The sequence below is a fragment of the Stenella coeruleoalba genome (assembly GCF_951394435.1).
Source record: "Stenella coeruleoalba genome assembly, chromosome: 7".
Classification (NCBI taxonomy): Eukaryota; Metazoa; Chordata; class Mammalia; order Artiodactyla; family Delphinidae; genus Stenella; species Stenella coeruleoalba.
The window spans coordinates 78,812,393-78,826,568 of NC_137153.1; the positions used below are offsets into that span (position 1 = coordinate 78,812,393).

Consider the following 14,176-nt stretch of genomic DNA (forward strand, 5'->3'; position numbering starts at 1 on the left):
TGTTTCTTAACTAAAGACTTCTGAATAGAGAAGATGGTAAGGAAACAACACAGTGTATCTGAGTGAATTTTACATTTTGTCCCCCATAAATCCAGACACACTTTTTCATTTTTTCATTGAGTGCCCTACTGTTCACAACAGAAATAGGGGGAGAAAAACCATTTTCTTTTGAGGAATGCAGGTGGCTTCAGGAAGAAAACTGTGATTACCATATTTTTTAAAGGTTATTTGAGTCCACTGCAGAAATAGTTGTGAAATTATACATTAATCTTTGGAAAACATTGGAATATAATTTACTGCTACCAGTTAGACTTAATATTTAATTCAGTTAGGTTCAGTTCAGTTATTAGCATTTTCCTTCTCAAATATGCAAACGTCATTTAGTTCTCTGGGAAATTCTTCCTAGGCTTCAAGAGTTCACATTCAGAAGACTTGCTGAGAGGCAGCAAGCTGTAGGTACGTCATTCATACATTCAGAAACCCTGTGCTGACTCTCTAGCTGGCATAAACCCTTTTGTATTCAGATCGTAATATTGCTGTCTGTTTAGGTTATTATACTGAGTTCACAAAAAAGCCACCCAAAAGGATTCACTGTATGACCCAGTACCTAAACTGTATTCAAAAAGCTACTTTTTTGGTATAAAGATTTCCAAGGAGGAAAGGAAACACCCCAGGTTCTTATTCATTCATTTGCTTGTTTCCTGCTGTAGTAGCAATTGCAGCAGAGATCTGGAACCTCAAAGAGGGGCTCGCGCCTTTACCAAATTAAAAATTCTTCTGACTGCTTTAATGTGTGGGGTTTTGCTTTTCTTTAAGTCGCAGACTGAAATTGACATTTGAAGTGCCACAGCATTGTAATTAATACTAATTATATTGGCGGTAGCCCAAGAGCCAGGAAGTGGTGTGGGAGGAAGCACAGTGGTCCCTCTTCAGGACCCTCTTGCTAAAAGTGACCTGTGACACTCCTCCCTTGTGGCCACACAAGGTTCAGTTTAACTCAACACTGAGCGGAAGTGGACACCTCTGATGTGCAGAGCTGCAAGCTCCTTTTTGAACCCTAGTCCCTCTTTAATATATAACCTGAGCAGCCAAAGAATAAATCTTCCATGCTTTCTCCTGGCACCACCTTCAGCCACGCATGGAATATTTCTGTCCTTTGCCAAGTGACAAACCAGAGATGCAGGCTCTGAAAAAGACCGTGGGCTGTCGTTTTTTAAAGTGTCTTTGTGGAGCAGGCCACAAAGAAAAAGGCAGCAGGAGCATATGTTTGTAGATGCTTTTTATATCCCAAAAGGAAAAAAAGGAGGAAGACACTGTGGGGACTGCAATTTACATTTGGATTGTTTATTTTTATGTTAAACACAGACTCCCTGGGAAGAGTGTTGCTCTTAACGCAGGCCAGGGTGGCCAACTGGACACTGGTACTCCTTTCCTCTCTGTGGGCTTGCCCACTCAGTCAACCAACTGTCAAGCAAGTGGGTTTGCCTCCTACTTATGTGACTGTTCCCAGGTTCCCCCAAAACTTATCCAGTTTCTTACGTGGGTGCTAATCTTACCCCTTTGCCTAAGATACAGGGATAAAACTTGCCTGGATATAGATTGCTCTAACACTTGCTAACTTCATAACTTTGGACACTTAGTGTCAGGCCTCTAAATCTCAGTTTTCTCATCTGTAAAACAGGGGTAATGATAGCTCTTATCTCACATGGTTTGTCTTGGGAGCAAATCCATGTAAAGCGTGTGGCTCAGTGCTTGGCATAGAGTACTCCCTCTTAAAATTCTAGCCATTATTACTATTATTATTATTATTATTATATTTCTTATTGGCACCATAGAATAGATACCTCCCAGGTAATTTTCATAGAGAAAAATCTAAAATTCTAGTATGTGCTAAAGACTTCCTGGGTTCTGCTCAGTTTGGGTTCACCCTAAAGTAGATGCCTGAAGCAAAGATATAGTTACATGATCATAATGATGATTTTTATTCTTCAGTTTGTTAATGTGGTGTATCACATTGATTTCTTTGGGTATGTTGAACCATTCCTGCATCCCTGGGATAAATCCCACTTGATCACAGTGTATGATCCTTTTACTGTATTGCTGAATTTGATTTGCTGATATTATGTTGAGGATTTTTGCATCTATGTTCATCAGTGGTGTTGGCCTATAATATTCTTTTCTATAGTGTCCTTGTTTGACTTTGGTATCAGACTGATGCTGGCCTTGTGGAATGAGTTTGGAAGCATTCCTTCCTTTTCAATTTTCTGGAATAGTTTGAGAAGGATAGGTATTGATTCTTCAATAAATGTTTGGTAGAATTCATCTGTGAAGACTCTGGTCTGGAATCTTGCTTATTGGGAGTTTTTTGATTACTGATTCAATTTCATTACTGGTAACTGATCTGTTCATATCCTCTCTTTCTGATTCAGTCTTGGGAGATTGTATGTTTCTAGAAATTTATGAGTTTCTTCTAAGTTGTCCAATTTATTGGCGTTTAGTTGTTCATAGTAGTCTCTTATGATCCTTTGTTTTTCTGTGATGTCAGTTGTAATACCTCCTCTTTCATTTCTGATTTTATGGTTTTGGGCCCTCTCTCTTTTTCTTAATGACTCTGGCTAAAGGTTTATCAATTTGTTTACCTTTTCAAAGAACCAGTTCTTAGTTTCATTAATCTTTCATATTGTTTTTTTACTCTCTGTTTTATTTATTTCTGCTCTGATTTTTACAATGTCTTTCCTCCTACCAATTTTGGGTTTTGTTTGTTCTTTTTTTCCTATTTCCATTAAGTGTAAGTTTTGGTTGTTTATTTGCAGATTTTCTTATTTCCTGCGGTAGGCTGTATTGCTATAAGATTCCCTCTTACAACTGCTTCTGCTGTGTCCCATAGATTTTGGATTATTGTGTTTCCATTTTTATTTGTCTTCAAGTATTTTTTTATTCCTTCTTTGATTTCTTCAGTGACCCATTGGGTGTTTAGTAGCTTATCGTTTAGCCTCCATGTATGTGTGTTTTTTGCAGTTTTTTTTTCTTGTGGTTGATTTCTAGTCTCATAGTATTGTGGTCAGAAAAGATGCTTGATATGATTTTAATTTAAATTTACCAAGGCTGCTTTTGTGGCCTAGTATGTGATCTATCCTGGAGAATGTTCCATGTGCACTTGAAAAGAATGTGTATTCTGCTGTTTTAGAATGGAATGTTACATATATATATATATATATATATATATATATATATGCCTGTTAAGTTCATTGGGTCTAATGTGTCATTTAAGGACAGTGTTTTGTTACTGGTTTTCTGTCTGGATGAACTATTCATTGATATAAGTGGGATGTTAAAGTCCCCTATTATTATTGTGTTACTGTCCATTTCTCCCTTTATGCTTGTTAACATTTGTTTTATGTACTTAGATGCTCCTATGTTGGGTACATATATATTTACAATTGTACTTCTTGTTGGATCAATCCCTTTATCATTATATAATGTCCTTTTTTGTCTCTTGTTACAGTCTTCGTTTTAAACTCTGTTTTCTCTGATATTAGTATTACAATCCCAGCTTTCTTTTCATTTCCATTTGAATGGAGTGCCCTTTTCCATTTTTCACTTTCAGTCTGTGCTTGTCTTTAGATCTGAAGTGAGTCTCTTGTGGCAGCATATATACATTTTTCAATCCATTCAGTCATTCTCTGTCTTTTGATTGAAGCATTTAGTCATTTTACATTTAAAGTAATTACTGGAGGAGGACGGTCAAGTTGGTGGAGGAGTAAGACATGGAGATCACCTTCCTCCCCACAAATACATCAAAAATACATCTACGTACAGAACAACTCCTACAGAACACCTACTGAATGCTGGCAGAAGATCTCAGACTTCCCAAAAGGCACGTACCTGGGTAGGGCAAAAGAAAAAAGAAAAAGCAGAGACAAAAGAATAGGGACAGGGCTTCCCTGGTGGCGCAGTGGTTGAGAGTCCGCCTGCCGATGCAGGGGACACGGGTTCGTGCCCCAGTCCGGGAAGATCCCACATGCCGCGGAGCGGCTAGCCCCGTGAGCCATGGCTGCTGAGCCTGCGTGTCCGGAGCCTGTGCGCCTCAACGGGAGAGGCCACAACAGTGAGAGGCCCGCGTACCGCAAAAAAAAAAAAAAAAAAAAAGAGAATAGGGACGGGACCTGCACCTCTGGGAGGGAGCTGTGGAGGAGGAAAACTTTCCACACACTAGGAAGCTCCTTCACTGGCGGAGACGGGGGATGGGCGGGGGGAAGCTTTGGAGCAGTGGAGGAGAGCGCAGCAACAGAGGTGCAGAGGGCAAAGCGGAGAGATTCCCGCACAGAGGATCCGTGCCAACCAGCACTCACCAACCCGAGAGGCTTGTCTGCTCACCCGCCGGGGCGGGTGGGGGCTGGGAGCTGAGGCTCCTGCTTCGGAGGTCAGATCCCAGGGAGAGGACAGGGGTTGGCTGTGTGAACACAGCCTGAAGGTGGCTAGTGCTCCACAGCTAGCCGGGAGGGAGTCTGAGAAAAACTCTGGACCTGCCTCAGAGTCAAGAGACCATTGTTTCAGGGTGCGCGAGGAGAGGGCATTCAGAGCACCACCTAGACGAGCTTCAGAGATGGGTGCGAGCCGTGGCTATCAGTGCGGACATCAGAGACGGGCATCAAACGCTAAGGCTGCTGCTGCCACCAAGAAGCCTGTGTGCAAGCACAGGTCAGTATCCACACACCCCCTCCTGGGAGCCTGTGCAGCCTGCCACTGCCAGGGTCCCGTGATCCAGGGACAACTTCCCCAGGAGAACACATAGCGCGCCTCAGGCTGTTGCAACGTCACGTAAGCCTCTGCTGCCGCAGGCTTGCCCTGCATTCCATACCCCTCCCTTCCCCCAGCCTGAGTCAGAGTCCTCTAATCAGCTGCTCCCTTAATCCTCTCCTGTCTGGGCGAAGAACCGATGTCAGAAGGCAACCTACACGCAGAGGCGGGGCCAAATCCAAAGCTGAACCCCAGGAGCTGTGCGAACAAAGAAGAGAAAGGGAAATTTCTCTGTGCAGCCTCAGGAGCAGTAGATTAAATCTCCACAATCAACTTGATGTACCTGCATCTGTGGAATACCTGAAGAGACAACGAATCATCCCAAAATTGAGGCGGTGGACTGTGAGAGCAACTGTAGACTTGGGGTTTGCTATATGCGACTGACTAGTTTCTGATTTATATGATTATCTTAGTTTAGTTTTTAGAACTTGTTATCATTGGTGGATTTGTTTATTGGTTTGCTTGCTCTCTTCTTTTTTATTTTATTACTTTAAAAATTTTTTAATTTAATATTTTTAAAAATTTTTTTATTTTCATAAATTTATTTTATTTTTGTTTTATTTCTTTTTTTTTCCTCCCTTTCCTTCTGACCCATGTGGCTGACTTGGTGCTCCAACCAGGCCTGAGCCTCAGAAGTGGGAGAGCCAAGTTCAGGACTTTGGACCACCAGAGACCTCCCGGCCCCACGTAATATCAATTGGCAAGAGCTCTCCCAGAGATTTCTGTCTCAATGCTCCACTCAACGACCAGCAAGCTCCATTGCTGGACACCCCATGCCAAACAACTAGCAAGACAGAAACACAGCCCCACCCATTAACAGAGAGGCTGCCTAAAATCATAAGTTCACAGACACCCCAAAACACACCACTGGACATGGTCTTGCCCACCAGAAAGACAAGATCCAGCCTCATCCACCAGAACACAGGCACCAGTCCCCTCCACCAGGAAGCTGACACAACCCACTGAAACAACCTTACCCACTGGGGGCAGACACCAAAAACAATGAGAACTATGAACCGGCAGCCTGTGAAAAGGAGACCCCAAACACCATGAGTTAAGCAAAATGAGAAGACAGAGAAATACGCAGCAGATGAAGGAGCAAGGCAAAAATCCACCAGACCAAACAAATGAAATAGGCAGTCTAACTGAAAAAGAATTCAGAGTAATGATAGTAAAGATGATGCAAAATCTTGGAAGTAAAATGGAGAAAATACAAGTAACGTTTAACAAGGACCTAGAAGAACTAAAGAGCAAACAAACAATGATGAACAACCCAATAAATGAAATTAAAAATTCTTTAGAAGGAATCAATAGCAGAATAACTGAGGCAGAAGAATGGATAAGTGACCTGGAAGATAAAATAGTGGAAATAACTACCACAGAGCAGAATAGAGAAAAATGAATGAAAAGAATTGAGGACAGTCTCAGAGACCTCTGGGACAACATTCGAATTATAGGGGTCCCAGAAGAAGAAGAGAAAAAGAAAGGGACTGAGAAAATATTTGAAGCGATTATAGTTGAAAACTTCCCTAATATTGGAAAGGAGATAGGCAAGTCCAGGAAGCACAGAGAGTCCCATACAGGATAAATCCAAGGAGAAACATGCCAACACACATATTAATCAAGCTATAAAAAATTAAATACAGAGAAAAAATATTAAAAGCAGCAAGGGAAAAGCAACAAATAACATACAAGGGAATCCCCATAAGGTTAACAGCTGGTTTCTCTGCAGAAACTCTGCAAGCCAGAAGGGTGTAGCAGGACATATTTAAAGTGATGAAAGGGAAAAACCTACAACCAGGATTACTCTACCAAGCAAGGATCTCATTCAGATTCGACTGAGAAATTAAAACCTTTACAGACAAGCAAAAATTAAGAGAATTCAGCACCACCAAACCAGCTTTACAACAAATGTTAAAGGAACTTCTCTAGGCAGGAAACACAAGAAAAAGAAAAGACTTACAAAAACAAACCCAAAACAGTTACAAAAATGGTAATAGGAACATACATATCAATAATTACCTTAATGGTCATTGGATTAAATGCTCCAACCAGACACGGACTGCCTGAATGGATAGAAAAACAAGATCTGATATATGCTGTCTACAAGAGACCCACTTCAGACCTAGGGACACATACAGAATGAAAGTGAGGGGATGGAAAAAGATATTCCATGCAAATGGAAATCAAAAGAAACCTGGAGTAGCAATACTCATATCAGAAAAAACAGACTTTAAAATGAAGAATGTTACAAGAGACGAGGAAGGACACTACATAATGATCAAGGGATCAATCCAAGAAAAAGACATAACAATTGTAAATATTTGTGGACCCAACATAGAAGCACCTCAATACATAAGCCAAATGCTAACAGCCATAAAAGGGGAAATGAACAGTAACACAATAATAGCAGGGGACTTTAACACCCCACTTTCACCAATGGACAGATCAACAAAACTGAAAATAAATAAGGAAGCACAAGCTTTAAATGACATATTAAACAAGATGGACTTAATTGATATTTATAGGACATTCCATCCAAAAACAGCAGAATACACTTTCTTCTCAAGTGCTCATGGGCCATTCTCCAGAATAGATCATATCTTGGGTCACAAATCAAGCCTTGATAAATTTAAGAACACTGAAATCGTATCAAGTATCTCTTCTGACCACAACGCTATGAGACTAGATATCGATTACAGGAAAAAAATAGTGAACAGTACAGACACATGGAGGGTAAACAGTATGCTACTAAATAACCAAGAGATCACTGAAGAAATCAAAGAGGAAATCAAAAAATACCCAGAAAGAAGTGACAATGAAAACACGATGGCCCAAAACCTACAGGATGAAGCAAAAGAAGTTCTAAGAGGGAAGTTTATAGAAATACAATCTTACCTCAAGAAACAAGAAAAATCTCAAATAAACAACCTAACCTTACACCTAAAGCAATTAGAGAAAGAAGAACAAAAAAATCCCAAAGTTAGCAGAAGGAAAGAAATCATAACTATCAGATCAGAAATAAATGAAAAAGAAGGAAACGATAGCAAACATCAGTAAAACAAAAAGCTGGTTCTTTGAGAAGTTAACCAAAATTGGTAAACCATTAGCTAGACTCATCAAGAAAAAAGGGAGAAGACTCAAATCAATAGAATTAGAAATGAAAAAGTAGAAGTAACAACTGACACTGCAGAAATACAAAGGATCATGAGAGATTACTACAAGCAACTATATGCCAACAGAAAGGACAACCTGGAAGAAATGGACAAATGCTTAGAAAAGCACAACCTTCTGAGACTGAACCAGGAAGAAATAGAAAATATAAACAGACCAATCACAAGTACTGAAATTGAGACTGTGATTAAAAGTCTTCCAGCAAACAAAAGCCCAGGAGCAGATGGCTTCACAGGCGAATTCTATCAAACATTTAGAGAAGAGCTAACACCTATCCTTCTCAAACTCTTCCAAAATATACCAGAGGGAGGAACACTCCCAAACGCATTCTACGAGGCCACCATCCCCCTGATACCAAAACCAAAGAGGTCACAATAAAAGAAAACTACTGGCCAATATCATTGATGAACATAGATGCAGAAATCCTCAACAAAATTCTAGCAAACAGAATCCAACAACACTTTAAAAGGATCATACACCATGATCAAGTGGGGTTTATCCCAGGAATGCAAGGATTCTTCAGTATACGCAAATCAATCAGTGTGATACACCATATTAACAAATGGAAGGATAAAAACCATATGATAACAAATGCAGAAAAAGCTTCGACAAAGTTCAACACCCATTTATGATAAAAACCCTCCAGAAAGTAGGCATAGAGGGAACTTACCTCAACATAATAAAGGCCATATATGACACCCACAGCCAATATCATTCTCAATGGTGAAAAACTGAAACCATTTCCACTAAGATCAGGAACAAGACAAGGTTGCCCACTCTCAGCACTATTATTCAACATAGTTTTGGAAGTTTTAGCCACAGCAATCAGAGACAAAAGAGAAATAAAAGGAATCCAAATTGGAAAAGAAGAAGTAAAACTGTCACTCTTTGCAGATGACATGATACTATACATACAGAATCCTAAAGATGCTACCAGAAAAGTGCTAGAGCTAATCAATGAATTTGGTAAAGTAGCAGGTTACAGAATTAATGCGGAGAAATCTCTTGCATTCCTATACACTAATGATGAAAAATCTGAAAGAGAAATTAAGGAAACACTCCCATTTACCACTGGAACAAAAAGAATAAAATACCTAGGTATAAACCTACCTAAGGAGACAAAAGACCTATATGCGGAAAACTATAAGACACTGATGAAAGAAATTGGAGATGACACAAACAGATAGAGAGATATACCATGTTCTTGGATTGGAAGAATCAACATTGTGTAAATGACTATACTACCCAAAGCAATCTACATATTCATTGCAATCCCTATCAAACTACCAATGGCATGTTTTACAGAACTAGAACAAAAAATTTCACAATTTGTGTGGAAATACAAAAGACCCCAAATAGCCAAAGCAATTTTGAGAAAGAAAAACAGAGCAGGAGGAATCAGGCTCCCTGACTTAAGACTATACTACAAAGCTACAGTAATCAAGACAGTATGGTACTGGCACAAAAACAGAAATATAGAACAGAATAGAAGGCCCAGAGATAAACCCATGCACATATGGTCATCTTATCTTTGATAAAGGAGGCAAGAATATACAATGGTGAAAAGACAGCCTCTTCAGTAAGTGGTGCTGGGAAAACTGGACAGCTACATGTAAAAGAATGAAATTAGAACACTTCCTAACACCATACACAAAAATAAACTCCAAATGCTTTGAAGACCTAAATGTAAGGACAGGCACTATAGAACTCTTAGAGGAAAACATAGGCAGAACACTCTATGACATAAGTCACAGCAAGATCCTTTTAGACCCACCTTCTAGAGAAACGGAAATAAAAACAAAAATAAACAAATGGGACCTAATGAAACTCAAAAGCTTTTGCACAGCAAAGGAAACCATAAACAAAACGAAAAGACAACCCTCAGAATGGGAGAAAATATTTGCAAACGAAGCAACTGGCAAAGCAGCTCATGCAGCTCAATATCAAAAAAACAACCCAATCCAAAAATGGGCAGAAAACCTAAATAGACATTTCTCCAAAGAAGATATACAGATTTCCAACAAACATGTGAAAGGATGCTCAACATCACTAATAATTAGAACAATGCAAGTCAGAACTACAATGAGGTATTACCTCACACTGGCAGAATGGCCGTCATCCAGAGGTCTACAAACAATAAATGCTGAAGAGGGTGTGGAGAAAAGGGAACCCTCTTGCACTATTGGTGGGAATGTAAATTGATACAGCCACTATGGAGGTTCCTTATAAAACTAAAAATAGAACTACCATACGACACAGCAATCCCACTACTGGGCATATACCCTGAGAAAACCATAATTCAAAAACAGTCATATACCACAATGTTCATTGCAGCACTATTTCCAATAGCCAGGACATGGAAGCAACCTAATTGTCCATCGACAGATGAATGGATAAAGAAGATGTGGCACATATATACAATGGAATATTACTCAGCCATAAAAAGAAAGGAAATTGTGTTATTTGTAGTGCGGTGGATGGACCTAGAGTCTGTCATACAGAGTGAAGTAAGTCAGAAAGAGAAAAACAAATACCGTATGCTAATACATATATATGGAATCTAAAAAAAAAGGTTCTGAAGAACGTAGGGGCAGGACAGGAATAAAGACACAGACATAGAGAATGGGCTTGAGGACATGGGGAGAGGGAAGGGTTAGCTGGGACGAAGTGAGAGAGTGGCATTGACATGTATACACTACCAAATGTAAAACAGATAGCTAGTGGGAAGCAGCTGCATAGCATAGGGAGATCAGCTAGGTGCTTTGTGACCACCTAGAGGGGTGGGATAGGGAGGGTGGGAGGGAGATGCAAGAGGGACAGGATATGGGGATATTTGTATACGTGTAGCTGATTCACTTTGTTACATAGCAGAAACTAACTCAACAATGTAAAGATATTATATTCCAATAAAGATGTGAAAAAATAAAAATAAAAAAATAATTACTGATAGGTATGTACTTATTGCCATTTTGTTAACTGTTTTCTGGTTGTTTTTGTAGTTCTTTTTTGTTTCTTTCTTCTTTTTTCTCTTCTCTTGTAATTTGATGACTGTCTTTACTCTTCCTAGCATTACACTCAGTCTCAGGAGCCTTATGCCAGAGTAGGCCTGGGATCTTCATTCTATAGCTATTAATAACCAACAATTGCATTTCAAGCTTTTATGCAGCTCTTTCCCTAGAGACATACCTAGAGTGCCATGGTAAATGGGGTCAGGAGAGACCCAGACCCTATACTCAGGACCAGCTCTCCCTCCATCAGCCTGGGCCCTTTGATTAAAGTCAAGCTATTCAAACGAAACTTCCCCTTTCTAGTTGATGAGTTTAATCTGGGAGTGGGATGGCCTATTTTTAGATTTTACAACCATGTGTCTACTGCAGCCTCTTCCATTTGATCAACAGTTTTTAAAAGGGTGAAACTTATCTCTTTTTAGTTGCAGCATAGAATTCTTGTGATGCCTCTTAATTGTATGGTTCCAGCCCAGAGACTCATATATATATAAAGCGGCCTGCTGAATATTCTACTTGGATATACCATGAGTCCCTCAAGATCACTATCGGCTTCCTCAAACATGCTTTTCTTCTATGTTCCCTACTCAAGAAATAGGAAGTGGAACAATCACTGACTCAGTTACTCAAGTCAGAAAGTTAAACATTCTCCTTGGTCCCCACCTTTCTCTTACTCCTATGTATAATCACTCACAAAGTCCTGGTGTTTCTTTTGAAAATACCTACTTCTCTCCATCCTCACTCCTACTATTCCAGTCCATATCTCACCTGAACTATGAAAAAATCTTCCTGGTGAAACTCCATATATTCCTTCCTTAAATCATTCTTCATATAATAGCTAGTGTGATGTGTCTGAAACACACAAACCTGATCATATCTCTCTGTACTGCTTACAATCCTTATGTCCAGAATACTAATGATCTAGCATTGCTTACCTTTTAAGCCTGTTTTCATTCCACTCTCCTCCTGACAAACTGCTGTTCATACACTAAATTTCTTTTAGTTCCATGAAAGATTCAGGCTCTGTTTCACTTACAGCATGCTGCACAAATATCTCCTCTACCTGGAGCAGTCTCTCCCTCACTCTTCACCTGACCAACTCCTATTTATCTTCGCTTCTAAGTTGAAATGGTACTTGAAATCTGGCCCCCAGATTTGAGTAGATTCCCTTCCTATGTACTCATAGCTCCTTTATTTCCTGTTATCACTTTACTCTTCTACAACCCCCGTTAGATTATAAACCCTGGGAGAAAAGATCCTGAGTTTGCATCACCTTGTAAAACTAGCTTCTAGCACAGGGCCTGCTATGTGGTAAGAATTCAACAAATACTTGCTGAATGAGGGCTTCCCTGGTGGCGCAGTGGTTGAGAGTCCGCCTGCCGATGCAGGGGACACGGGTTCGTGCCCCTGTCTGGGAAGATCCCACATGCCGCGGAGCGGCTGGGCCCGTGAGCCATGGCCGCTGAGCCTGCGCATCCGGAGCCTGTGCTCCGAAACGGGAGGGGCCACAACAGTGAGAGGCCCGCGTACCGCAAAAAAAAAAAAAAAAAAAAAAAAAATACTTGCTGAATGAGTGAATAAGTGAATTGTGGGAAGCCATTATGCACAACTCATGACTCCCTGATTTTCATCATTATCAAATAAACATCTAGGCAGTCACCAAGAGAATCACGTCAGGAGGTGCCAAGGGTGGAAACTGAGTTTTTAAGTGTAGCTCTAGGAGAGTTCACAGTTCTGTAGCTATCTTTCCTACTTTTTTCTCTTGCTTGATGGTATTTAATTAAAGATAACTGTGTTTTTAATTATATGTATACTCACTGTAAGTAAAGTATTAATCCATTCACCCAGAATAATACTTTTCTCTTGACTTGTTTCTCTACCTATTGCAGTTATGATCACACTATGTTGTTTTTTAAAACATTACTCTTAAACAACATTTTAATCATATTCTATTATTTGCCCTGGAACCATGAGCTGAAATAACTCATCTTTTGATTCAATTGTTTACACTATCTCTAGGAATATTAAAGAAATATTAACTGCAATTAATGTGGGCTTGAATTTCCAAAGAAAACTATTCTGCAATATATTGCTCCATATTTACCAAATGGTTGGAGTTTCCCCAAATTTCTGATCAAAGAATCCCCTGGCACATTTAAGGAATCAGAGTCTCAGGTCCTAATCCTCTCTGTTGCTATAGAATCCTCAAGAGGAATGTGGGATCTGTAGTGCATTTACTGGTGTCGTGAGATACTAGAGCAGCAGAACAAACACCAGGCTAGGATTTATGGAGACAAGAAGTTCAGTCCTTACTAACTTCTCCCAAACTCTGAGACTGTAGGAAAGCTGCTTAATATCTCCAGGCCTCAAGTTTTCTTAACATAAAATGCTGATTCTTTTTCCTATACTATTTACTCCAGAGGAATGTTGACCAAATCCATTGCAAAGATAAATATATATAACCGCTTTGAAATTTACACAGCCCTGCACTGACATACGGCATGATTAGTATCAGATGAAGGGCGCAAATCTATCATTTCTGTTCATATGGTTTAATCAATCGCATCACACTCTTGCTGCTTTTCCAGTTACAAAGTTAAACCAATTCTAAATGCTTTTGAGTGAAATTTTAAATCAAACAGTGGCAAAGCTTTCTGTTTAGATAAAGTCTTAGTTTTCTCTATCTTCTGAAAATAACATTTTGGCTAATCACTAGAATCTGTAGGAAGAGTGACAGCTCAGAAGGCAGTGGTTGGAAGGTCATAGGCAGCCTTGCATGTAGTCAGGAAATTCTGTATTTCTCAGCTTTGATCTTTGGTTCTTTCCCCACTATCAAACACCTTTTCCAGTTTTTTGAAAGATTAACCACTTTAAGTTAAAGACAACCTTTTAAAATACTGAAAGTACTAAAATTATTTAATTATTATTAGTGTTTACAATTGTTTTCATACTTTTAATATACCAACACATTGGCAAATAGAGCCATTCTTATATCTCTGTTTTTCTCATGACTGTTTCTCAGGTACTTACGCATGAAGACTTGCTATGGGATCATAAAGCTTGACTGATTCAATATTTATTCATGGTTTTGAGTAAGTAAAAAATATTTATCAAATACATCATATTATATAATATATTTAGGTGCGGGGGGAGAGGGAGAGAGAGAGATAATTAAAATAAGACCCCGATTGACTGTT

At 39.5% G+C, this 14,176-nt stretch overlaps 1 long non-coding RNA gene across 2 annotated transcripts in view; it reads left to right on the forward strand.

Annotated features, from left to right (window-relative positions):
* Positions 1-14,176, forward strand: part of LOC307188971 — a 363,612-nt gene that overhangs the window by 314,331 nt on the left and 35,105 nt on the right. For both annotated transcript variants that reach the window (XR_013829086.1, XR_013829087.1), the window contains exon 8: positions 14,002-14,071. This is a non-coding gene — a long non-coding RNA (uncharacterized lncRNA). The remainder of the gene's footprint in view (positions 1-14,001; positions 14,072-14,176) is intronic.